General features: G+C 39.7%; 1 protein-coding gene and 1 pseudogene across 1 annotated transcript in view; one reads left to right on the top strand and one right to left on the bottom strand.

The window, feature by feature from the left end:
• Window positions 1–23,671, bottom strand: part of LINGO2 (leucine rich repeat and Ig domain containing 2) — a 216,547-nt gene that overhangs the window by 33,643 nt on the left and 159,233 nt on the right. The window lies entirely within an intron of this gene.
• The window catches only part of LOC132427684 (protein disulfide-isomerase A3 pseudogene), a 53,353-nt pseudogene continuing 43,621 nt past the window's right edge, over window positions 13,940–23,671 (top strand).

Consider the following 23,671-nt stretch of genomic DNA (forward strand, 5'->3'; position numbering starts at 1 on the left):
TGAGGGGGCTCAGGCAGCTTTGGGGGATAAGAACGCAATAGGAGAAGTGCCCCTCAAGTGGTCCTTTTTCTGTGTTCATGTTTAGCTTCTAATGTGATGTAATGAATTATGAACTAAAGGTAATTGGAAGATTTGTGCCCTCTGTGCAGAACAGAAGTGTCACGTATGAAAGCAAACCACAGGTCAATTAGGAGAGTTGATCACTCTTTATATTGCTCTTTAATGAAAGGAAATAACCCTGATAGATTTTCCTGGGGATTGCTGATGAGTGTGTATTTGTAGTCAACACATGGGGCATTTTATTGATCTCAGTCAAGTTAAAATTTTATTAACAAGTCAGATACTCATCTGTACTTTTCTAGAAGTTCTCTCTCTCTAAAAGTCAGTCAATACAAATGCCTTCTGTTTCTCTTCCTCTCTCTCCCTGAACTGACATTTAAGTACCTGATCCTGATATGTGCTGAATACTTTCCCATGTATAATCTCATTTAATCCTCCTGACAACGTTGTAAATTACTATGTTTTATCTCCATTTAAAGATAAAGATATTGAAGCAGAAAGAGTATAAGTGAGTTGCCCTTTATCACACAGGTAATAAAAAGCAAATCATGGACTCAAACAGACCCAGTTTTCCCTGACCCTGAGGTTCATGTGATTTCTGCAACCCCATATGGTCTCCCAGAGGCAGAATGAGGGTAGTTTTGTAGCATGGCCTGATCTGAACAAAGATGATGAGAAAGATGAGGCTGACAAGGAAATGCACCCAACCAGGCAGCCTAGGAGCTGTCTTAACCCACCCAGGAGGGCCCTGGGGCTGATGCTGCTCCAGCCTGGTTCAAAAAGCAGAGTCTCCTGTGCATCTAGCATAGTGAAGGGCCAGCAAATCAAACCTGGCACCTCTAAGTCAAGTGATAGAATTCAGCACGTGTGACCCTAAACCTTTTGAGACTGGCCCCTTGGTTTTTAGCGGCTCTAAAGCAGATACAACTTGTATTTTGAATGGTATTTCTACTCCCTGACTGTCTGGATTGAGTCTCCTCACTTTGTTCAAAGGCTGCTTTTAGACATCCAAGCAACAGGAACCACATTAGAGAGTTTGAGGTTTAATCAATAAAATTGACTAGGAAAGAACTCAAAAGCCACACTGCCTGCTTCCATGCTTGATACACTGGGCAGACACTTAGTTCTCGTCTTGTGTTTGATCTACAGACTCTGTGAAAACTGTAAGTTTCCCTTCCTGCATGATATTTAAAATTAGAGCTTGCATTACGTTCTGTGGGCTGCAGGGTTACTGCGGCAATCAGCTCCTGAAGCACAGGGATTTTATCTGAGAAGCACCTTAATGAAGATTACACTAGAGGTCAGGGTTTTGTCTGTGTTCATCTTCTACGCGTTGGGACCCTGTTCCCAAATGGATGTGCTGATGCATACTCACGATCTCCTCATAAATACACTATACATAATTTATAATCAGGCTGCCGCCAAGAATCAGCTCTTTTGATGAAAGGCAGTGAAATGTACTTTAGGAGCTAATGTGTGAGAGATTTCCAGAAATGTGAGAAACAGTTCAGTCTAGTGAAAACACGCACACGTGCGTGCACACACACACACACACACACACACTTATTAAGTATTTCCTAACATGCTGGTTCTAAGAAAATTTTCTAAGAAAATTATATGCATGAATGCAATTCCCCTGAACACCCAATGTGGTAAGTTCTATTTTTCTTCCCATTTTGAGAATGGCAAACTAAGGCACAAAAACATTACATGACTTGCCTTATTTAGCTCACACAGCTAATAAGTAGCAACACTGGGATATTAATACTAAGCAATCTGGCCAAAGATGATATATCCTTAATTGTTCTACTATCCTGGCTCAAAATTTGTTCTGAGAGCAGAGAACCTAGCTGGGAATCTCAGACCCAGCTCTGTGATCTTGAACAAGTCACTTAAATGATGCTTAGCCTCAGCCTCCCATCTGTAAACTGGTTAACAATAATACCAACGTCTCATGATCGTTCAGAGGAGTTAATCAGAAAATAGGCACGTTTTGTAAACTGCAAAGTGCTACATGCGTGTCATCAATCAGTTGTGGATACAGCACACGATACACGCTGTGTCTTTCCTACTTTGTTCTTCTCTGTTGCCCTGACTCCATCCCATAATACACTAGACACATAAAAACACGTAACACTTAAAATAGCAATTTCTAATTAAATACAACCAAGTGACCTTGAGATATCTTCCTAAATCATGATGCTAACAATAAGGGTATGAATACATCATTTTTTTCTCAGAGAAAATGGGGAAATAATTTTAGAGCAATGGGAACAAATTGTGCCATCTAGTTACGAAAAATACACGCAGCTTAGAGGCTCTGTTAACATTAACATCTAAATGTTAACTCAAAAATACTAGTTAACGGGCTTCCCTGGTGGCGCAGTGGTTGAGAGTCCGCCTGCCGATGCAGGGGTCACGGGTGTCCGGGAAGATCCCACATGCCGCGGAGTGGCTGGGCCCGTGAGCCATGGCCGCTGAGCCTGCGCGTCCGGAGCCTGTGCTCCGCAACGGGAGAGGCCACAGCAGTGAGAGGCCCGCGTACCGCAAAAAAAAAAACAAAACAAAAAAACTAGTTAACGTTAGAGATATTCTCACCATTAAAATAATGACATGGTTGAGGACTGGTATTCTGTACCTTTAGTGCGTGGACTAGAAGTGCTTGTCAATCATCTGAAGGGGGTGGGACATTAATAGAAAAGAGGCACAGTGAGGGAGTGAGATACCATGTGGGATAGGCCATGGGCTTTGGCTCTGGATTCAACAGCCCAGGTACAAGTCTCGCATCCATCCAAAAGCCACTGGGTGCTTACACGTGCCAGGCCCTGTCAGGTAGGTACCAGAGATACAAAAGCCCATAAAGACATGGTTCTTGCCTTCCTAGAGCTCTCCTGCTTACCCAATGACCCTCGGGACTTTATGTCAGTCTTTTCATCTTACTAAGAAAGGCCTTGGTTTCCATATCAATAAAAGGGAGCAAGTGAAGAATCAGAGAGGTTAAAGTCACCTTTTAAAGTTTCTACAATTAATTGGAATGAAACTTTAGATTTCTAATTCAGTGTTTTCTGCAACCAGATCTCATTGTTCCTTTTGCAGTTTGCAGCACTGTTTGTTGCATTTCTTAAGTGTGGGTACAATATGCCAAGATATAAGTGATTCGTTTCACATTCTGCCAGGGTTTACTTTTTATTGCCATAACACTTTTTTTTTGCCCAAGATTAACAATTATTTCTCTTTGAAAGAAATAGTTTTAAAAAAGCTAAGCCACAGACTGGATAATTTTTGCAACTATATCTCTGACAAAAGGCTTTTATCCAATTTATAACAAACTGTAAGTGATTAATTTTTGAGTTTTCCCAGATTGCTTTCTCTGCTTACCCACTAGAGATTTCTGGCAAGGTCTACATTAGAACCTACCCTTCTCTTCAGCTGCAAGATGTAGTCTTGGACAGTTCCAGGGCTGTACAGTGGGGAAATGATAGAAAAGCAGGCAGGGGGAAGCAAAAACAAGGGCTGTAAGAGTTTTCACTGGTTTGAGAAGCAGAGCTGTACTGTGTGTGGCAATGGATTGGGAAGAACCTGGAAAGAGATTTTAAAATTTATTGCTGGGGGATTTCCTGTCCCCTTCATAATATTGAGTAATGCTAGTTTGAGTTGTTTTAAAATTATTCCTGGTTGCTGCGACTGTGTTCATTTAAGCACAATATTGCTCTGAAATTGATCTATGAGGGTCACAGGTTTACGAGCCCTGAACAACCATTGCCTTCATCTTATTAGCAGTGGGAGGCTGTGTGTGGACCTTCCCAATGCATCTTGAATGTGAGAACCAACTAGGCTTTAATAGGTGAGCAATGAGCTGTAGCACATCTGGCCAGGGGAAATGGTGTCAAGAAATGGAATGAGTCTTCGGAACATTTGTCTTGTTAAGTACATACGTTCCTACTTCAAAACTTCCTTCATTTATTTATTTTATCCCACTACTGGGCATATATCCTGAGAAAACCATAATTCAAAAAGTCATGTACCAAAATGTTCATTGCAGCTCTATTTACAATAGCCAGGACATGGAAGCCACCTAAGTGTCCATTGACAGATGAATGGATAAAGAAGATGTGGCACATATATACAACGGAATATTACTCAGCCATAAAAAGAAACAAAATTGAGATATTTGTAGTGAGGTGGATGGACCTAGAGTCTGTCATACAGAGTGAAGTAAGTCAGAAAGAGAAAGACAAATACTGTATGCTAACACATATATATGGAATCTAAGGAAAAGAAAAAAGGTCATGAAGAACCTAGGGGTAAGACAGGAATAAAGACACAGACCTACTAGAGAATGGACTTGAGGATATGGGAAGGGGGAAGCGTAAGCTAGGACAAAGTGACAGAGTGGCATGGACATATATACACTACCAAATGTAAAATAGATAGCTAGTGGGAAGCAGCCGCATAGCACAGGGAGATCAGCTCGGTGGTTTGTGACCACCTAGAGGAGTGGGAGGGAGGGAGATGCAAGAGGGAAGAGACATGGGGATATATGTATACGTATAACTGATTCACTTTGTTATAAAGCAGAAACTAACACACCACTGTAAAGCAATTATACTCCAATAAAGATGTTAAAAAAAAAAAACTTCCTTCAAAGCTCTGAGTAGAAGGGAAACACATCATTTCCTCAATGCCACCTGGTGGTTGAAACTAACAGTCACTAGGCCTGCGCTTGGGCTCTGGCTTAAGGTCTGAGAGGAATATAGAAAGAGCACAGTTTATTTTACACATAATAGTTTGTACCTCTTAATCCCCTATCCTTGTTAGGCCCCCCTTCCCTTTCCCCACTGGTAACCAGTAGTCTGTTCTCTATGTAAGCTACAAAGATGTATTGTATAACACAAGGAATATAGCCAATATTTTATAATAACTATAAATGGAATAACCTTTAAAAATTGTGAATCACTGTTGTACACCTGAAACATATTACATTGTACATCAATTATACCTCAATTAAAAAAAAAAAGAGCACCCTGCTTTTCTGGGCTAAGGAAATGGAAATCCACTATAGGACACTGACAAAGTCAGCATCAGAGTTAATCCATTGTCTGTGCTTCTAGCTCTAAATTAGACATCATAGCTAACTCTTGCTCTAAATGTTTACATTCGAGAAGCAGAGTGGGGTGAGGAGAATGGTGTTACTAGTTTATATTCATCCTCTATTACTTTTTAAAGTCCTTATGACCCCATACGTGGTGGTATTCATAGTATTCCCATTTTACAAATGGGGAAAGATTTACAGAGTTTTAATGATCTGCTTAAGATGTAATTATCACAGTAGATGTTGGGGAGGAGAAGAGAATGGGGTATTTAATGATGAGATAAAAGCTGTAAACAATGCTGTTTTGGGGGGAGAGGCTAATCTAAAGTGAGCACTTCTGTTTAAAAAAAGCAATTGGTCACGTGTCTCTTGACTCTGAATTATTTTAGTTTGACAGTCTAGGTGTGATATAAATGCATGGAAATGAGACAACAGAACTGTTATGACATTCTTCTTTCCAAGTGAGGAGAAAGGGTGTGTCTATCAGTGGATTCTCATGCCTCAAGATGGGTGTCATAACACATCAGCCATGTGCATCATGTATACACATGTATCTATTTTTTCTCTACTTCTTTTTGGCTCTGGGTTTGCTTTGATGTGAATGTGTGAAATTTTAGTTAGTCAAAATAATATTTCACAATTTACAGTTAGGCAGGATGAGTGGGTTCCAGAGATCTGCTGTACAAAATAGTGCCTACATACGTTGTTCTGTACTTAAAAATATGTTAAGAGGGTAGATCTCATGTTAAGTGTTCTTACCACAAAAAAACAAACAAAAGAACAAAAGGACAGAAGACAACTTTTGGAGGTGATGGAAATGTTTATTACTTGGATTGTGGTGAGGGTAACACAAGTGTACATGTATACGTTAATGGTGTCCTAACTCACTAAACTGTATACGTTAATCATGTGAAGTTTTTTGTATACCGATTATACCTCAATAAGGCTGGATAAACAAACAAACAAACAAATAAATAAATAAAACTATGTCTCTCTTTAAAAAAATTAGCAGATCCATAGCAAGGCATCAGGCATACAATTCACAGTACGCATGCAACATAAAAAGTTAGAATACCCCCAGTTTCTCCCTTGAGCATGTTCTCCCCAAAGTCTCTGAAACCATTCTCCAGATGATGTAGAACTATATATTCTAAAATACATGGTTTTAAAGGCAATATGTGATGTGATGATTTTTAAGACTATGGTGAAAGGAGCTAGAGGATGGAGAGATATGTATAAAGGTAGAAAAATGTGTGGCACTGTTTTTCTTTTCTTTTTGGAATGTTCTCCCACCATCTAAAAGGATAAGTGGCATGAAAGAAGCCTCTCTGTAGGTCTTCTTAACTCAGAGTCAGGAAGACCTGCTTTGGGGGCTGTTTTCTATGGGATGAGGGTGAGAAGTAGTAATTTCCACTTTTTCACGAAATCTCACTAATGACCAACTTGTTTTGTGAGCCTGAGGTAATTATTAACTTTCCTACATTTCAGTATCCTACTCAATATAATGGAGTTCAAAAACCCACCTGAAAGCATATATATAAGGATAAAAATGAGATGATTTTTACACTGAGCCAAGTATCTGTTATATCAGATCTTCTTTTTTTTGGTACGCGGGCCTCTCACTGCTGTGGCCTCTCCCGTTGCAGAGCACAGGCTCCGGACGCGCAGGCTCAGTGGCCATGGCTCACGGGCCCAGTCGCTCCGCGGCATGTGGGATCTTCCTGGACCGGGGCACGAACCCGTGTCCCCTGCATCGGCAGGCGGACTCTCAACCACTGCGCCACCAGGGAAGCCCTATCAGATCTTCTTAATAAGCAGTTTTTGATTTTGAATCTGAATGCTCAACACTTTCAAGGGGGTGGAGTATGTCTACAGTCAGGGAAGTTTCTCTTTTTTAAAAAATAATTGGTTTAAGTATGAATTAGACTTTCAGCATCAGCATGGAAAGTACCATGCCCAGAACAGATGAGATAATAGCTTTAGACTGCTGTTATATTAAGTAAACAAGATATTCGATTTGAAATTATTTACTTTGAATGCCAAAAAAAGTCATTTGGTTATGGGAGAAGTGGGATCATATGTGAAGCGACCCCTGGCTTTATGCATGAATGATACTATCTGTTGCTCAGACCATAGCCTTGGAAAGAGTCCATAAAATCATGTGGACTTATAAAGTTCCACTTATAGAATGAGGGGCCCAGCTTCATTTATGACTCTTTGAATATCAACCACCACCCCTCCCCCCAAAAAAACACCCCAACTGACCTCCCTGGAGACTTGCTTCTCCCTGACTCCTCCTGTCTCCGTAAATGGCACCCCCAAGCATCCGACTGCTCAAGGCAAAAATCAAGAGCTATCCTTGATTCCTCTCTCCTACATGCCCCTCACCCAATTCATCAGCAATGGGATTGATTACTCTATCTTCAAAAGGTAAAGACTGAGACACGAACTACTTCTCACTGTTTCCACCACTGCCACCCTAGTTCAAGCTGTAATTATCTCTTGCCTAGATGAATGCAATAGCCCCCCCATCTCCTTCCTCTATAGGCGCTCACACGCTGGCCTTCCTAATTTCCACTCAACACCCAGAGCAATCAGGTCACCCTTACCCCACTCTTCACCCTCGTTGTTTCCAAGTCCACACAAGAAACTCTTGTTTCTAAAGCCAGGTTTACAAGGTTTATATTGTCATTTTTTTCTGTCCTCTTCCTCTATTCCCTCATCTCCAGCTACACTAACTTTATTGATATTTTTGAACATCACCAGATCATTCCCATCTTGAGACATTCGCAATCTCTCTTCCTTCTGCCTGGAAAACTCTTTCCTGGATCTTTGCCTGATTTGCCCTTCACTAAGTTCCGGATTCTGATCACGGGTCCCTCTATCATCCTTTCCTCTCATCCTGATTTGTTGTTGTTCAAAGCTTCTGTCACTCCCTGGAACTGTATTATATGTTTATTTATTCATTTTTGATTGTTTAGTTTCCCAATGGAAATATAAGCTCCATTCAGGTGGGGACTCTATCTTATCCATTGCATCGTCCTCAAAGTATACAGTGTGTTTGCAGTAAGTACTTATTAAATGACCTATTGAACTGTGTGTGTGTGTGTGTGTGTGTATGGGAACTACAGAAGAAACTACACCATGAAGGGAAGGTTCTGGCAAGCACTGGGGGACGAAATGCTTTGGGCAGACATGCTTTGGGCAGCCATGAAATGCTTTGGGCAGATGTGGCCACAAGGCCATCATTATTATCATTCGTGTGGCAATTGTACTGTCACTATGTGCTACTGGAACCAAAGCCCCATGACCAGAACAAAAGAACACAGATAACTGTGGGTCAAACACTGTCCTGCACTCTTTCATACATATTGTCTCATTTAGTTCTCACCCAACAAGACTGACATTTTTCTCATATAGGCCAGATGAGGAAAGAGAGACCTGAAAAGGTACAATCACTTGACCAAATTCATTCAAGAAAGTGGTAGAGCCAGGATTTGAACCCAAGGTTTATGACTTCAAATCTATTGTTTTCCCCCTATTGCTTCTTTTTCCTTTTATTGAACTATAGTTGAGTTATTAGTTTTAGGAGTACAATATAGTGATTCAATACTTTGATACATCATACACCATACAAAGTTATTATGATATTACTGACTGTATTCTCCTCTTGCTTCTACACTGCTAGCAAAGTTAGGAAAGCTCATTAGGATGCAAGAGAAGAAGAGAAATAAAGAATGAAGAGGAGCCCCAGCTTCAGAGGCTTCAATTAAGCCCCATTTCTATATAAGTCCACTCCTGTTGCTCCAGCATGTATTAAGTAGTCTTTCCTTTGAATGAATTTTTGATAACTTTCATTTAGCAAATAGTACATGCTTTCTCCCACTTTTACTGATGATATACACTGTCTAGTTATTAGACTGAATCTTATGAAATTGCTAATATTCTACTATTCTTGACTTACAAAAATAGCAATTCAACAATTAAAACTCAAATCTGTCTGTCAGAGAGTCTGTGTGCTTAACCATTTTGATATACTTCATCACCTCTGACCAAGAGGCATCAAATGCTTTGCTCTCTGTAGGAATAAGATGTTCATGCCATGGAAATAAATATCACACACTAACTGCTACCTGGCATCCGTTCTTTCCACCGTACCTAAAAACAGAGAACTGACTTTGCTCTGCTGAAGAAGCCAAGAAGTTCAGGACCACCGGTAAAGAGAGTCACTTTCCAAGGGGCAAGAATCCTTTCCTGCCTACTTCCCACTAAGTACATTTGAGCAGGTCAGGACCATAGCAGGTAAACTTCACACTACACAGAAGAGCCATCAATGAATCAAAAATCAAGGAAAAATAATACAAATCCTAATGATTCCTCTAAGCTCTGTTCTTCTTTCTCAAAGTACTTATAGTAAGGAACTCACGCCGTTACATATGGAATTTGGTTAAGCAAGATAAACAAGTGGAAGAATTTCTGTGTACTGCGTTACTGGTGGTGTCTACTGCTTTCTCTGCAGAGCTAAGAGAGAGGCTAATTTTTCCTCTCTGGGATGATTCACTTGTGGTTTCGGTCTTTTTACCTGAGAACAAGCAAATGGACTAGGTGACCTCGAAGGTTACCCCCATAAGCCCTCAAGATCTGTGCTCAGATGATAACACAAAGATAGCTGAGAGCTTCACTTGGGCTCCTCTTCTCTGGGAACTATAATTAGTGCCATTCTCTCAAGGCTGGGCAGAAGCCAGGTGTAGAAACATTCTTATTTTTAGAACACTGGAGTTGGTTGCCCATGAAAAGAATACAGACAAAAAGGGAGGAGCAGACAACGTGAAGGGCAACTTTGAACACACAGAAACACAACTCAAATGTTGATGATGAGTAACAACATCGCTGGCCATAACACAGCGACTATGTAACTTCACATTTGGCAGACTAGCTGTCTTTCCCACTTTACAGGATGCCTACGGAGGTAGAGCATTTCTGACGACAAAAATTGAGGAATATGATTTTCTTTATGTAGTAGGAAATCCCGTTATGTATTTGCATTATTTTGTGGGGAATGGACCATCATATTAAAATATTATGTGTTTCAATGCCTTCCATGAGTCAGCTGAGCTGTCTTCCATTTCAAAAACGTGTCCCTGTTCCCCATCTTCTTTCACCTGCCTCTTGATTTCCACAAGGTTCCAGCTGTCATCAAATCCATACACTCATTTTCACTGCTTTCTCCAGCTAAACCCACACCTTGATTATGGGAAATTCCCACCCTGGGTATTCAGATTGATTTATATTGCTTTACTGCTTCTTTCAAGTTACTTGCAAAGGTGATAATAATGCAGTTGGCTGTGAACCTCAGTAACTCACCATCAGTTTGATAAATTTTGATTGAAAACGCCTTTCCAGTCTTTTGCCCTAACCTATTACTGACAACACTGTCAGCTTCATACACTGTCTCAAATCCTTATATTTTCTAAAATTTGAGTACTCATTCCAAGAGGGGCTATATATAAGTGAAAAAAATAAGATAGCATTTCAATCATAGAAACAGCGGTTACGTAAATTATGACATAAGGCTCAAAGTAATGTATGCACCATCGTTAATTTATTTAACAATTATTTCTTGAATCTCTGTGCCATACCCTGTGCAAATCACTACAGCAGAGGCAAAAGAAACTGTCTCTTGGTGGAAATAGTCTATAGTACACAGGGAAAAGAAGCAAACAACAACAACAAAAAAAAAACACGTAAGTTATACAACATGGTAAATGTTAAAATAGAGGTGAGAATAGCATGCCTTGGAAAAATAGAGAAGGGAGCAATCAATGCAGCCAGAAAACTAGTCATTATAGAAGCTCTTGTAGCAACTAGGATAGAGTTTTGTTTTTTTTTAATTTTTTAAATTGAAGTATAGTTGATTTACAACGTTGTGTTAGTTTCTGCTGTACAGCAAAGTGAATCAGTTATATGTATACAAATGCCCACTCTTTTTTAGATTTCCTTCCCATTTAGGTCACCACAGATCACTGAGTAGGGTTCCCTGTGCTATATAGTACGTTCTCCTTAGGATAGAGTCTGATGATATAATGTAAAGTGAAAAAGAATAAACTTGGATTAATACTGTGGACACGTTATATGTACATATGCATGAGCATTAGAAGGCAAGGAGGGAAGATGACGCTAATGGGCTAAAGTGGTAGATTTCCAGTTGGTGTTTGCTTTGCTTTCTCTGTAATAAATGAACATTTGGTGAGGGAGTGTTAACTAAGTAAATGGAGCCTTGGCTGAAGCATCGCTTTCTAAAATGGATCCTGTCTAAATAAGAGGCAGTGCAAAAGCAAACTGACAGACTTCCTGTAACGGGCATGTGAAGCTGATGGGTGGATCCATATTAACGTCACTGAAAAGGCCACATGTGGAACCAACGGAACTGTTTTTTTTGTTTCTTTGTGTTTTTTTTTTTTTTGCGGTACGCGGGCCTCTCACTGTTGTGGCCTCTCCCGCTGCGGAGCACAGGCTCCGGACGCGCAGGCTCAGCGGCCATGGCTCACGGGCCCAGCCGCTCCGCGGCATGTGGGATCTTCCCGGACCGGGGCGCGAACCCGTGTCCCCTGCATCGGCAGGCGGACTCTCAACCACTGCGCCACCAGGGAAGCCCTCGGAACTGTTTTCTCCGTGTATTAGTTGGAGTATGTTGTCATTAGACAGGAAGTCAGCCGTAGAATCAATAATTCTCTGGATAAGAGGCATTAACCACTCGACCATTGTTAATGAAGAGGATTTACTGACTAATATGAAAAATTACAGACGATGCTAACATTTGTCCAGTTTTCTGGAGGTAAGGTTAACGTTTGAATTACAACTTAATTTACATTAATATAATCTATAGTGTATAATACCATACACTATGTTTGGTGATTTATTCCTCTTTTCCTTGGCCATTTCAAATGTATCCTAGGTCAGGAAATAGATTTTCTTTGCTTTTTTGGTAACTAGCATTTTGAGGCTGGATTGCGGATCATTTGAGTATTATTATCCTTGGTTCCTCATGAATAATATGTCAATATTAACTCTGAATTCTCCCTCTTCAAATACTGTCTATCATTAAAAGTCCATATCAAGCTGCACTCCCATGAAATCTTTTCTGTCAATAACAAATCCTAAATGGGAGCTCTTTTTACTTTTCTTAATCTATGTTTAAAGAGATAGGAATTAATAATTGATCATTTCTTTATATCTAAATATTTATATGTACTCGTCTTCACCACTATACTTAATTAGAAATTCCTTAAAGGGAGGTAATTTTATATTTTAGCACTCACCCTTAGTACCTAGCTTAGGGCTAAAAGCATATAAAGAGCTCAACAAATGCTTATTTTATTTTAAAAAAGATTGATTTATACTTTCACAGCACACACATACATATCTGTTACTTTCCGCTCTAATGGACACAGCTTTCAAAGAACCTCTTGTATAGGGATATGTCCAATTGAACTTATAATCTCCCAAAGAGGAATTTAATATTCACACACATTCAGCAAGATTCCTTGCAAAACCATCAGTTATTTCTGACACATAATGGTTCTTGCTGGTTTTATACCAAATTTAATCAAAGCCCAGGACAACTGGCTGCAACATCTGTAACTGGGTGAACCACATAGGCTGCTCAAGGTCAGGCCTAATTATCCACATTTGCACTCATCTGGCAGATGTAGAAGACTTAAGAGTTTGCATGTGCTCATTAATTGGGGGGCAAGCTCTTCTCTGCAGAATTCAGCAAAACTCCAGCTGAAATATAATGGCATTCATTTTGAGGTAAGATTCCTAGGTCATTAAGCACTTTGAGATACGATACTCTCTCTAGTAAGAGAGAATTTGGCTCTTTTCCTAAAAGCTGTGTGACCTTGGGCAATTCCCTTCCCCTTGCAGAGCCTCAGACCACTGCCTATAACACAAAGTTGTTTGCTAATGGATCACTAAGTTCTGTCTTTGATCAGACTATGATTCACTATTATTTAATTGAATACCTAGATCTAATTTTTATTGTGCACTTACTATGTGTGAGGCAATATATTTTTATGGGTTTGCACTGTGCACCAGGCTGAAATTGGGTTTAACCACCATGAAGATATATTTGCTAAAATATATCTGTTTGCCTTGTCTGAAAGCTACCAATAAGCCAGTAGTTTGTTCTCTCTTTAAGATCTAATGGTTCTAAAACAAGTTGGATGCTACTTTAATGCAGTCATTTTCCAGCCACTAAGCAAGTCATTCATCCCTAAATTGTGTTCACTGGAGCAGCTGATACTCCTTTCTAAGTGTGGGTTTTCAAGGTATTTATTCTAAATGGATTTTAGGAAATGAGTTCACATAAGCTTTTTTTCTGAAGTGGACATCAGTCTCTGATTTAGTCGCTATTTTAAAAATTATAATGTGTTAGTTTTCTATAATACACTTTACTTGATACTCACTGTGGTAGCTTGTCTCCAAGATGACAGCCATCAATACCTTTTCTCCCTGTACACACTTCCCTTGAAAGGGAAGTTCTATTACTCTTCCTGCTTGAATCTGGGCTGGCCCAGATTCAACTACTTTGATCAACAGAATGTAGAGAAAGTGGTACCGTGTGACTTCTGAGGCTAGGTCGTACAAAACTTTTCAACTTCCACCTGAGTCTTTTGGAATGCCCACTTTGGGGAGGCCACCTGCCATATAAGAAGCCCAGCTGCTCTTAGACCATTATGCTGTGGGGAAGTCCAAGCTAGCCATGTGAAGAAGCTTCACGTAGAGATGCCTGACCAGGCCTCAGCTGTTCCAGCCCAGGCACCAGTGAGGGAATCTTCAGGTGACTCCAGTCCCAACCAGCATTTGACTGCAGGTGTACAAGGACCCAAGCAGGTACTGCCCAGCTGAGGCCTTAACTACCAGTGCATGGGACAAGAATAAATTATTACTTTAAGCCACTACATTTTGGAGTGGTTTGTTATATCACACTAGATAAATAGAAAAAACACTAAGCTCAGAAGACCATAGCGTATAGAAATTTATTCCTCATGTGCCTTAAGTGCCTCCGATTCTACTAGAGTGTACAGATTAGGGTCAACCTAGAATTCTGTCTTATTTTTTTATGCTGGTTAAAATGTTGGTAGAATAGAGAATTCAAGCACACTTAGGAATGCAGAATCAAGAGTCAAAAGGTCTCTTTTGAGACCAAACTCAAATATACCTAGAGGAAGAAAGACATTGGGCCTTAGACCTCAGGTTCTAGATAGTGCACCTGGCTGGAAATTAAACAAACAAAACAAAACAAAAAGCACCAAGACAGAGAAACTAAAATGGATTAGGAAGGCCATAACCAGAAAGCATAAACCACGTAAACTATCATGGAGAAATGCCTGGATGAGACACTGATGGGAGAGAGAAAACAATTACGCTTTGTGTGCAAGTGCAACTGGCCAGGTGACAGACGATCTGAATTCACAAACCCATTCAGCTTAATCACAGCGTCTAATTGTGAGAGTGTATGCATGTATGTATGTCGGGGTGTGGGAGGCCTGACATGAAGGATACTCATTGGGCTTTCTGCCCTGGAGGCAACAGATGTATGGGTGGGTGAATTGTTTCCTCTGGGGTCTCCCTGGTGGAGACTGCCACTCAGGCTTCTGGGATGCCCTGCCAGAAGTCTTCGTCTGAATTGTTAGCGAAGTCATTGTACATGATAAGGGATATCCCTAAGTCCAATGAAACAGAGGCTGTCCTAAGGCTTGTTACAGCTTGAGAGAGAGAGAGACGGAGAGAGAGAGAGACAGAGACAGAGAGACAGAGAGACAGACAGAGAGAGAGAGAGAGAGAGAGAGAGAGAGAGAGAGAGAGAGAGAGAGAGAGAGACTGATTTCTAGGACTGGAGAACTCTCAAACACAGGTTATTTAACATAGATATAATGGAAATTGTACAGGAATAGAGGGCAGAATGGATTTTAAATGACAAAATTCTCCTCTCACCCAATATGAGATCCTCTATCAAATCATTGTGATATCAAATAATTGTTGTTATGGTACTTGATTAGCTTTTGAGGGGATTGGATTGTTTTCTAAAACCTCTTTCTTAGATATGTAACAATGATGTGATATTGATTTTAGATACTTAACAGGATAAGCTCAATGAAAAGACCAGAGAGCGAAAGAGAGCCTGAACACCACCAAGAATTGCTCTGGGGGGGGTTGTATTAAAGCTTGAGGAGTAGGACAGAATGGCATTATTCCAAAAGCAATGTGTGAGTCATTTTCTTTCTAACTTGTGACAGGTTTTTAACTGAAACAGCGTTATAAAGGATGGTTAGCGCTATCGGGCAGCCTTCAGTAAACAGTCTCAACATATCATGTAGGCAAACAGTGGTATTAATAGGCCTGAAAGAAGGAGAAAAAAAAAAAGAGAGAGAAGGAAGACTGGGTGTTAGCTTCCTTTTGGCTCCTTCATTATAAATTTTAAAAGTCTGAGTCAATGGGGTTTGATTAAATGCTTTAATAAAGATATCGTGGAAAATCCTTTCTTGATACATGGGACTTTTAGATGGTTCTGTGCTTATCATATGGTCAACTGGATTTGCTAGAATACAACCTCTGTGTTCTTGGCACACTGTTCAATCAGACAAGCATCTATTGAGCACCACTTGAAAGCCTAGCGCTGTGCTAAGTGCCATAAAGCAATAGTTTGGACATCAGTGGATGTAATAGACTTACAGAATCTTAAAAAGTGGGGAAACTATCATAAAGTTGACAAGTCTTTTTATTTTCCAAGAAAGCAGATATAAAAGAAAACAACTGCTACCTGTTCTCATAATTATTCTTCACTGCAGCCTGTCAGGAACTTTACTCAGACTCTCAATTGGAAGTCACTGCACTGTGCAGTACCTAAAATTCATATAAAACATATTCCCACCTGCCTAGTCATTTTCTCCTGACATGTCAGCTTAATTCTTAGTTGAACAGTGACTAAAACTGATGTTCCCTGCAAGACAATTCCAAATTACTTTCATAAAATATTTTAGATTGACTGATCGTTACACACAAATCAATCTGTTTAATTCTAGACCATAATCACCGTCAATGTATTTTTACACAATTTTAAAGGACGTTTCTTAACCTACTATGAAAGGTTTTCAAAATTTCTTTTAAAAAACATAGAATCCTTTCTTCAATTAAAATCTTATTCAGGAAGGGCTTCCCTGGTGGCGCAGTGGTTAAGAATATGCCTGCCAATACAGGGGACACAGGTTCGAGCCCTGGTCTGGGAAGATCCCACATGCCGTGGAACAACTAAGCCCGTGTGCCACAACTACTGAGCCCACGCTCTGCAACAAGAGAAGCCACCGCAATGAGAAGCCCACGCACCACCACGGGGAGTAGCTCCCGCTCGCCGCAACTAGGGACAGCCCGTGTGCAGCAATGAAGACCCAATGCAGCCAAAAATAAATAAATAAATTTATATTAAAAAAAAATCATATTCAGGAAGACCTGTCTCCAAAATAGATCAGGGCTTCCCTGGTGGCGCAGTGGTTGAGAATCTGCCTGCCAATGCAGGGTACACGGGTTCGAGCCCTGGTCTGGGAAGACCCCACATGCCGCGGAGCAGCTGGGCCCGTGAGCCACAACTACTGAGCCTGCGCGTCTGGAGCCTGTGCTCCGCAATAAGAGAGGCCGCGATAGTGAGAGGCCCATGGACCGCGATGAAGAGTGGCCCCCACTCGCGGCAACTAGAGAAAGCCCTCGCACAGAAATGAAGACCCAACACAGCAAAAAATAAATAAATAAATTTCAAATGATATAAAATAGATCAAAGTGAGCTGTTCTGATTAAGCAGTCTGCTGGGCTCCCCTTCCCAGCTTCTCCATGCCACAGTGGCCCCCCAAAGCACCTCCGCACAACTCTCAGGGCTGCATAGAGCAGCCTTGAATGGCTCCTGATTTAACAAAGCTAGAGGCTCGTAGAACTTCTAGGTCAGAAGATACCTCAGAGATGATCATAAATGACAGAATACTGAGTGAAGTAAGTCAAACAGAGAAAGACAAATATCATATGATATTGCTTATATGTGGAATCTAAAAAAAGTGTACAAATAAACTTGTCTACAAAACGGAAATAGAATTACAGATGTAGAAAACAAACTTACAGTTACCAAGAGGGTAAGCAGGGGGTAGGGTGGGATACATTGGGAGATTGGGACTGACATATACACACTACTATATATAAAATAGGTAACTAGTAAGGACCTACTGTATAGCACAGGGAACTCTACTCAGTACTCTGTAATGACCTATATGGGAAAAGAATATAAAAAAGAGTGGATATATGTATATGTATAACTGATTCACTTTGCTGTACACCTGAAACTAACACAACGCTGTAAATCAACTATACTCCGATAACAATTTTTTTAAAATGGCAGAATAGCAGAGCAGGAAGAGTCTTGGAGCTCAACTGGTTTACCCACCTCAATCCACAGATAAGAAAACCAAGGCCCAGAAAGGTAGCAAAATATCCCCCCAGTGTCACATACTTTGCTACTTAGTGGCAGACACATGGCTAAAAATTTGGACTCTTTTGCTCCAGTCCAATGTTTTTCTTATCTTATTTGCAACTCTTTTGGAGGTACTACGTACAGGGAAAATGGCAGGAGCATTTGAAATGGAATTATTTAAAGTAGAGACAGTATCTAGCAGAGAAGAGGAAGCCTGAGACAGGCAGGAAAAGAATGGACAAATGGATCCTCTCTTACTAGTTCCTCTTATGTTCAAAACAAATAGCAGCTGAATCATTGTCTTCAAGAGGCTTCCAATTTAGTTAGGAAAAAACAAAGAGGTAAAAAAAGAATGCTTATGATTTCTGTGATGTTCTAAGAAGACCAACTCCAAGTGATAAGAAGTCACAAAAATCTTGATAATTGATAAATTGGAAGTTACACAGATATGTGAGGAAACATTGCTGCCCCATAATCATAGTGGTTACAAATGAAAGTTAGACCATCATCTGACAATCGAGTTTATAAAAGCTTAGTTATTCATACACTTTGGGAGGGGGTGCTTGTTGCTTTTCAGGATGCAGAGCTGAACTGGGGCACAGCTGGCCCACCCATCAGACTGAATATTACAATGTGAGCACCACTGGCGTGGACAACCCATGAACATAGATAAATGAGTTCTGGGAGCATGCAGGCTGCTTGATGTACCAGCATTGTTTTTGTCCAACTTGAACTCACAGAGCTCAATACATATAAATTCTCTCTTCCCTATCCTCCCTCCATTCCTTTTCTTTCTCTTTCAAACTTCAACTTATTTCAATATATGAGAAATAAGTGTATGTGTGTGTATGTTTAGAATCACTAACTTGATAGAAACTCAATATTTTTTCCTAATCTTTAACAGCAATTTGTATTCAAATTTCTACTCACATTTAAGAAAATGGTGTACCCATGTCTATAAAATTCATCCATTAGCAAGTGGTTCTAAGTTAGAAAGCACTACAACTGAGAAAGCAGAAGCAGACCTTCTATTTGTGCCAATTCATTAAGTTTTCTTCTGTTAAAAACCACTATAATAATATTCAAGAGAATTTTTCAAAGAGGAAAAAAATCATTCTCATGTTTGTATTATAACTATTCCCATGTGCCCATGTTCCCATTCAATCTGTTCTTACAGTCTTACATATTTTTAAAATAGTTGAAATCATGATGTGTCATGTAATTTTGCTTTCTATTTTGATCGCTTTGCATACTGTAAGCATTTATCTATGCTGCTACCTAGTCTCTTTGTCAGGGTAGACAAAGCCAGTATACATGATGGGGAGATGGAAGGACATAAAAACTAGTGATCCTGGTTGGAACCAAGTTTCTCTCTCTTTTGAATCCCACTATATCAAAAACTCAGGATATGCAAACATTGCTGATTTTGACATATTTTTTTGAAATTACCCATCTAAATAAAGGGTGAACTTGAACCCATTGTGTGGGTAATTTAACCAGAAGGTAACATGTTTTCTTTTTAAGGACAATGAAATAACTGAATTAGCCTTCAGTATGAGAAATACAACTTGTATGACATCCATATTGGAACACTGGAAACACTAGCTTTTTATTAACTTAGCTTTATGATACAGTGCATTGTTTTTAAAAAAGGAAGTATTATGCAATACAATCATTGTGATAAACCATATTAACAAATTGAAGGAGAAAAACCAAATGATCATCTCAATAGATACAGAAAAAGCTTTTGACAAAATTCAACACCCATTTATGATAAAAACCCTCCAGAAAGTAGGCATAGAGGGAACTTACCTCAACATAATAAAGGACATATATGACAAACCCACAGCCAACATCGTTCTCAATGGTGAAAAACTGAAACCATTTCCTCTAAGATCAGGAACAAGACAAGGTTGCCCGCTCTCACCACTATTATTCAACATAGTTTTGGAAGTTTTAGCCACAGCAATCAGAGAAGAAAAAGAAATACAAGGAATCCAAATTGGAAAAGAAGAAGTAAAGCTGTCACTGTTTGCAGATCACATGATACTATACACAGAGAATCCTAAAGATGCTACCAGAAAGCTACTAGAGCTAATCAATGAATTTGGTAAAGTAGCAGGATACAAAATTAATGCACAAAAATCTCTTGCATTCCTATACACTAATGATAAAAAATCTGAAAGAGAAATTAAGGAAACACTCTTATTTACCACTGAAACAAAAAGCATAAAATACCTAGGAATAAACCTACCTAGGGAGACAAAAGACCTGTATGCAGAAAACTATTAGACACTGATGAAAGAAATTAAAGATGATACAAACAGATAGAGAGAGATACCATGTTCTTGGATTGGAAGAATCAACATTGTGAAAATGACTCTACTACCCAAAGTAATCTACAGATTCAATGCAATCCATATCAAGCTACCAATGGCATTTTTCACAGAACTAGAACAAAAACTTTCACAATTTGTATGGAAACACAAAAGACCCCGAACAGCCAAAGCAATCTTGAGAAAGAAAAATGGAGCTGGAGGAATCTGGCTCCCAGACTTCGGACTATACTACAAAGCTACAGTAATCAATACAGTATGGTCCTGGCACAAAAACAGAAATATAGATCAATGGAACAGGACAGAAAGCCCAGAGATAAATCCACGCACATATGGTCACCTTATCTTTGATAAAGAAGGCAAGAATATACAGTGGAGAAAAGACAGCTTCTTCAATAAGTAGTGCTGGGAAAACTGGACAGCTACATGGAAAAGAATGAAATTAGAACACCCCCTAACACAATACACAGAATACAACATACACAAAAATAAACTCAAAATGGATTCAAGACCTAAATGTAAGGCCAGACACTATAAAACTCTTAGAGGAAAACATAGGCAGAACACTCTATGACATAAATCACAGCAAGATCCTTTTTGACCCACCTCCTAGAGAAATGGAAGTAAAAACAAAACAAAAAAAACCCAAATGGGACCTAATGAAACTTAAAAGCTTTTGCACAGCCAAGGAAACCATAAACAAGACCAAAAGACAACCCTCAGAATGGGAGAAAATATTTGCAAATGAAGCAACCAACAAAGGATTAATCTCCAAAATTTACAAGCAGCTCATGCAGCTCAAAATCAAAAAATCAAACAACCCAATCCAAAAATGGGCAGAAGACCTAAATAGACATTTCTCCAAAGAAGATATACAAAGTGCCAACAGACACATGAAAGGATGCTCAACATCACTAATCATTAGAGAAATGCAAATCAAAACTACAATGAGGTATCACCTCACACCAGTCAGAATGGCCATCATCAAAAAATCTACACACAATAAATGCTGGAGAGGGTGTGGAGAAAAGGGAACCCTCTTGCACTGTTGGTGGGAATGTAAATTGATACAGCCAGTATGGAGAACAGTATGGAGGTTCCTTAAAAAACTAAAAGTAGAACTACCATATGACCCAGCAATCCCACTACTGGGCGTATACCCTGAGAAAACCATAATGCAAAAAGAGTCATGTACCACAATGTTCATTGCAGCTCTATTTACAATAGCCCAGACATGGAAGCAACCTAAGTGTCCATCAATCAGATGAGTGGATAAAGAAGTTGTGGCACATATATGCAATGGACTATTACTCAGCCATAAAAAGAAACGAAAGTGAATTATTTGTAGTGAGGTGGATGGACCTAGAGTCTGTCATATAGAGTGAAGTAAGTCAGAAAGAGAAAAACAAATACTGTATGCTAACACATATATATGGAATCTAAAAAAAGAAAAAAAAAATGGTTCTGAAGAACCTAGGGGCAGGACAGGAATAAAGACGCAGATATAGAGAATGGACTTGAGGACATGGGGAGGGGGAAGGGTAAGCTGGGACGAAGTGAGAGAGTGGCATGGACATATATACACTAGCAAATGTAAAATAGATAGCTAGTGAGAAGGAGCTGCATAGCACAGGGAGAGCAGCTCAGTGCTTTGTGACCACCTTGAGGGGTGGGAGGGAGACGGAAGAGGGAGGAGATATGGGGACATATGTATACATATAGCTGATTCACTTTGTTATACAGCAGAAACTAACACACCACTGTGAAGCAATTATACTCTAATAAAGATGTTAAAAAAATAAATAAAATGCCAGACAGAATTACAGTGTATTATTTAAATATAGCATATTTGTGAATGTACAGAAGACTATTAGATCCTTAAAGGTAGGGATTTTTGTCTGATTCATTGTTCTTCTCCTCACAACTTACAGCACTGTGATATACAAGTAGCATATGATCCATAAAAGTTCATTGAACTAAATTGATCTTAGCTTCAAAATAATCAGTGAGCAGGGGACATATCTTTCTGACAAATCTAAGCCAGTTTGTAACCTAAGTTCTGACACTTATCAGATGAGTCATTTAGGGCATGTACCATTCAACTTTGTTGGTGGAATATATACGCTCAAATCTGAAAAGCTAGTACCTTGAGTAATTTTGCCATTTCAGCCACGGAGTAAATCAATTAACTGATTGCTGACTCCAGCAGCATTCAGACCACGTGGCCTTTTATATTCTGTCGCTTTGTTTAAATTCAGTTTGAGTGTGCATATTCACCTTATAGAGAGTGTATATTATATAATACCCAGGTCAGAAAAGAGTTCCAAATGAAACCCACGGCCCCTGCTGTATCCTCTCAGAGGACTGGCCCCCTGGTAACCCCTGTCTCAGTCTGTAATCGTGTATTTGTGTGGTTACCTGGTTATAGCACATACCCCTCAGAGTCTGTAATGACCATGAGAGCAGAGGCTGCATCTGTTGGTGTATTATTTTATCCCTAGAGTTTGGTACAGTCTCTGGTCCATAGCGCATATCCAAAAAAGGCAGCTGAACAAATTACTGAAATCCAAGGGAAAACACAATTGGAGCTGAGTTTTGAAGACAGGTGAAAGAATTGATCTAGCAGCAAGATGAGAAAAGGCCAACAAGTAGGGTGAGGGCTTGAAATGGGGTTGTGGGTTCGGGTAGAAAGACTGGAGAAGATCCCTAAGGAATGCCTCTTAATACAGCAGGCGCCTCTGTGTCTTAGGAGCAGGTATGTACATAACAGGAGTTCCTTCCAGAAACAGGTTTGTGTTTTTATCTGACTTGATTTCTAAACCCATCAAGAAGCCCAATAATACTGAGTAGGCATGGACATGAGAGGCTTGTTTCCTTAGACACACCTTTGTCATGCAAGAAGAGGAAACTTCCATGATGCCCATAATTAGGCAGTGTTTCTCAAAGTGGCCAGTTACTGCTTACTGTGGTTTCCCTCCCCAGAAAAAGGAAAAACTTAACCATTTTCCCAAGAGCACATGACTCTCACCCGGGTAAACTTTTTATTTCCCAAAGGGTGTGATCAGCTGAGATCATACAGATTTAATGGTGCTCCGTCAAATAGCCATGTCAGACATTTTCCACTATTCTATAATGTTCTGTGTCCACCATGGACACTTTAGAAGTTTGGAATTTGCATAGCCATGTCACCCTTAGGTGATTTAATTACCATGTTACTTTATCCTGGTCTGGTGATGGAATAATCATATCTTGTGCTTCCCAACTCCTCTGAGATGATGTCAGAACAAATTGAGGGTTCCAGAATTTTCCTCAGGTCCTCCTTTTCCCTCTTCTGTCTCCCTTTCTCTTGCCAGTTCTGTTTCCCATCTCCTTTTTTTCCCCATAGTTTATATCTATGTCTCCATACATCCTCAGATATGCGGTATCCAGCGTCCCAAATTGGTGTACTTATTTTGTACATAGAAAGTTCAATTTTTACCTCCTCCCAAAGTTTTATTCAAAGAATATGGCTGCTCCCAAGTGTCCCATTGGGCTGTAGGCCTATATATTTTGAGTGTGTTATGTTTGAGTGATTTCTGTCTGAGATTCCTTTCAGCTACTGGGGGAAGTAAAATGGCCACAAGTTGGATATATTTTGGATATATTTTCAATACATCATCTCTTATTTTG

Source organism: Delphinus delphis, chromosome 6, assembly GCF_949987515.2.
Source record: "Delphinus delphis chromosome 6, mDelDel1.2, whole genome shotgun sequence".
Lineage (NCBI taxonomy): Eukaryota > Metazoa > Chordata > Mammalia > Artiodactyla > Delphinidae > Delphinus > Delphinus delphis.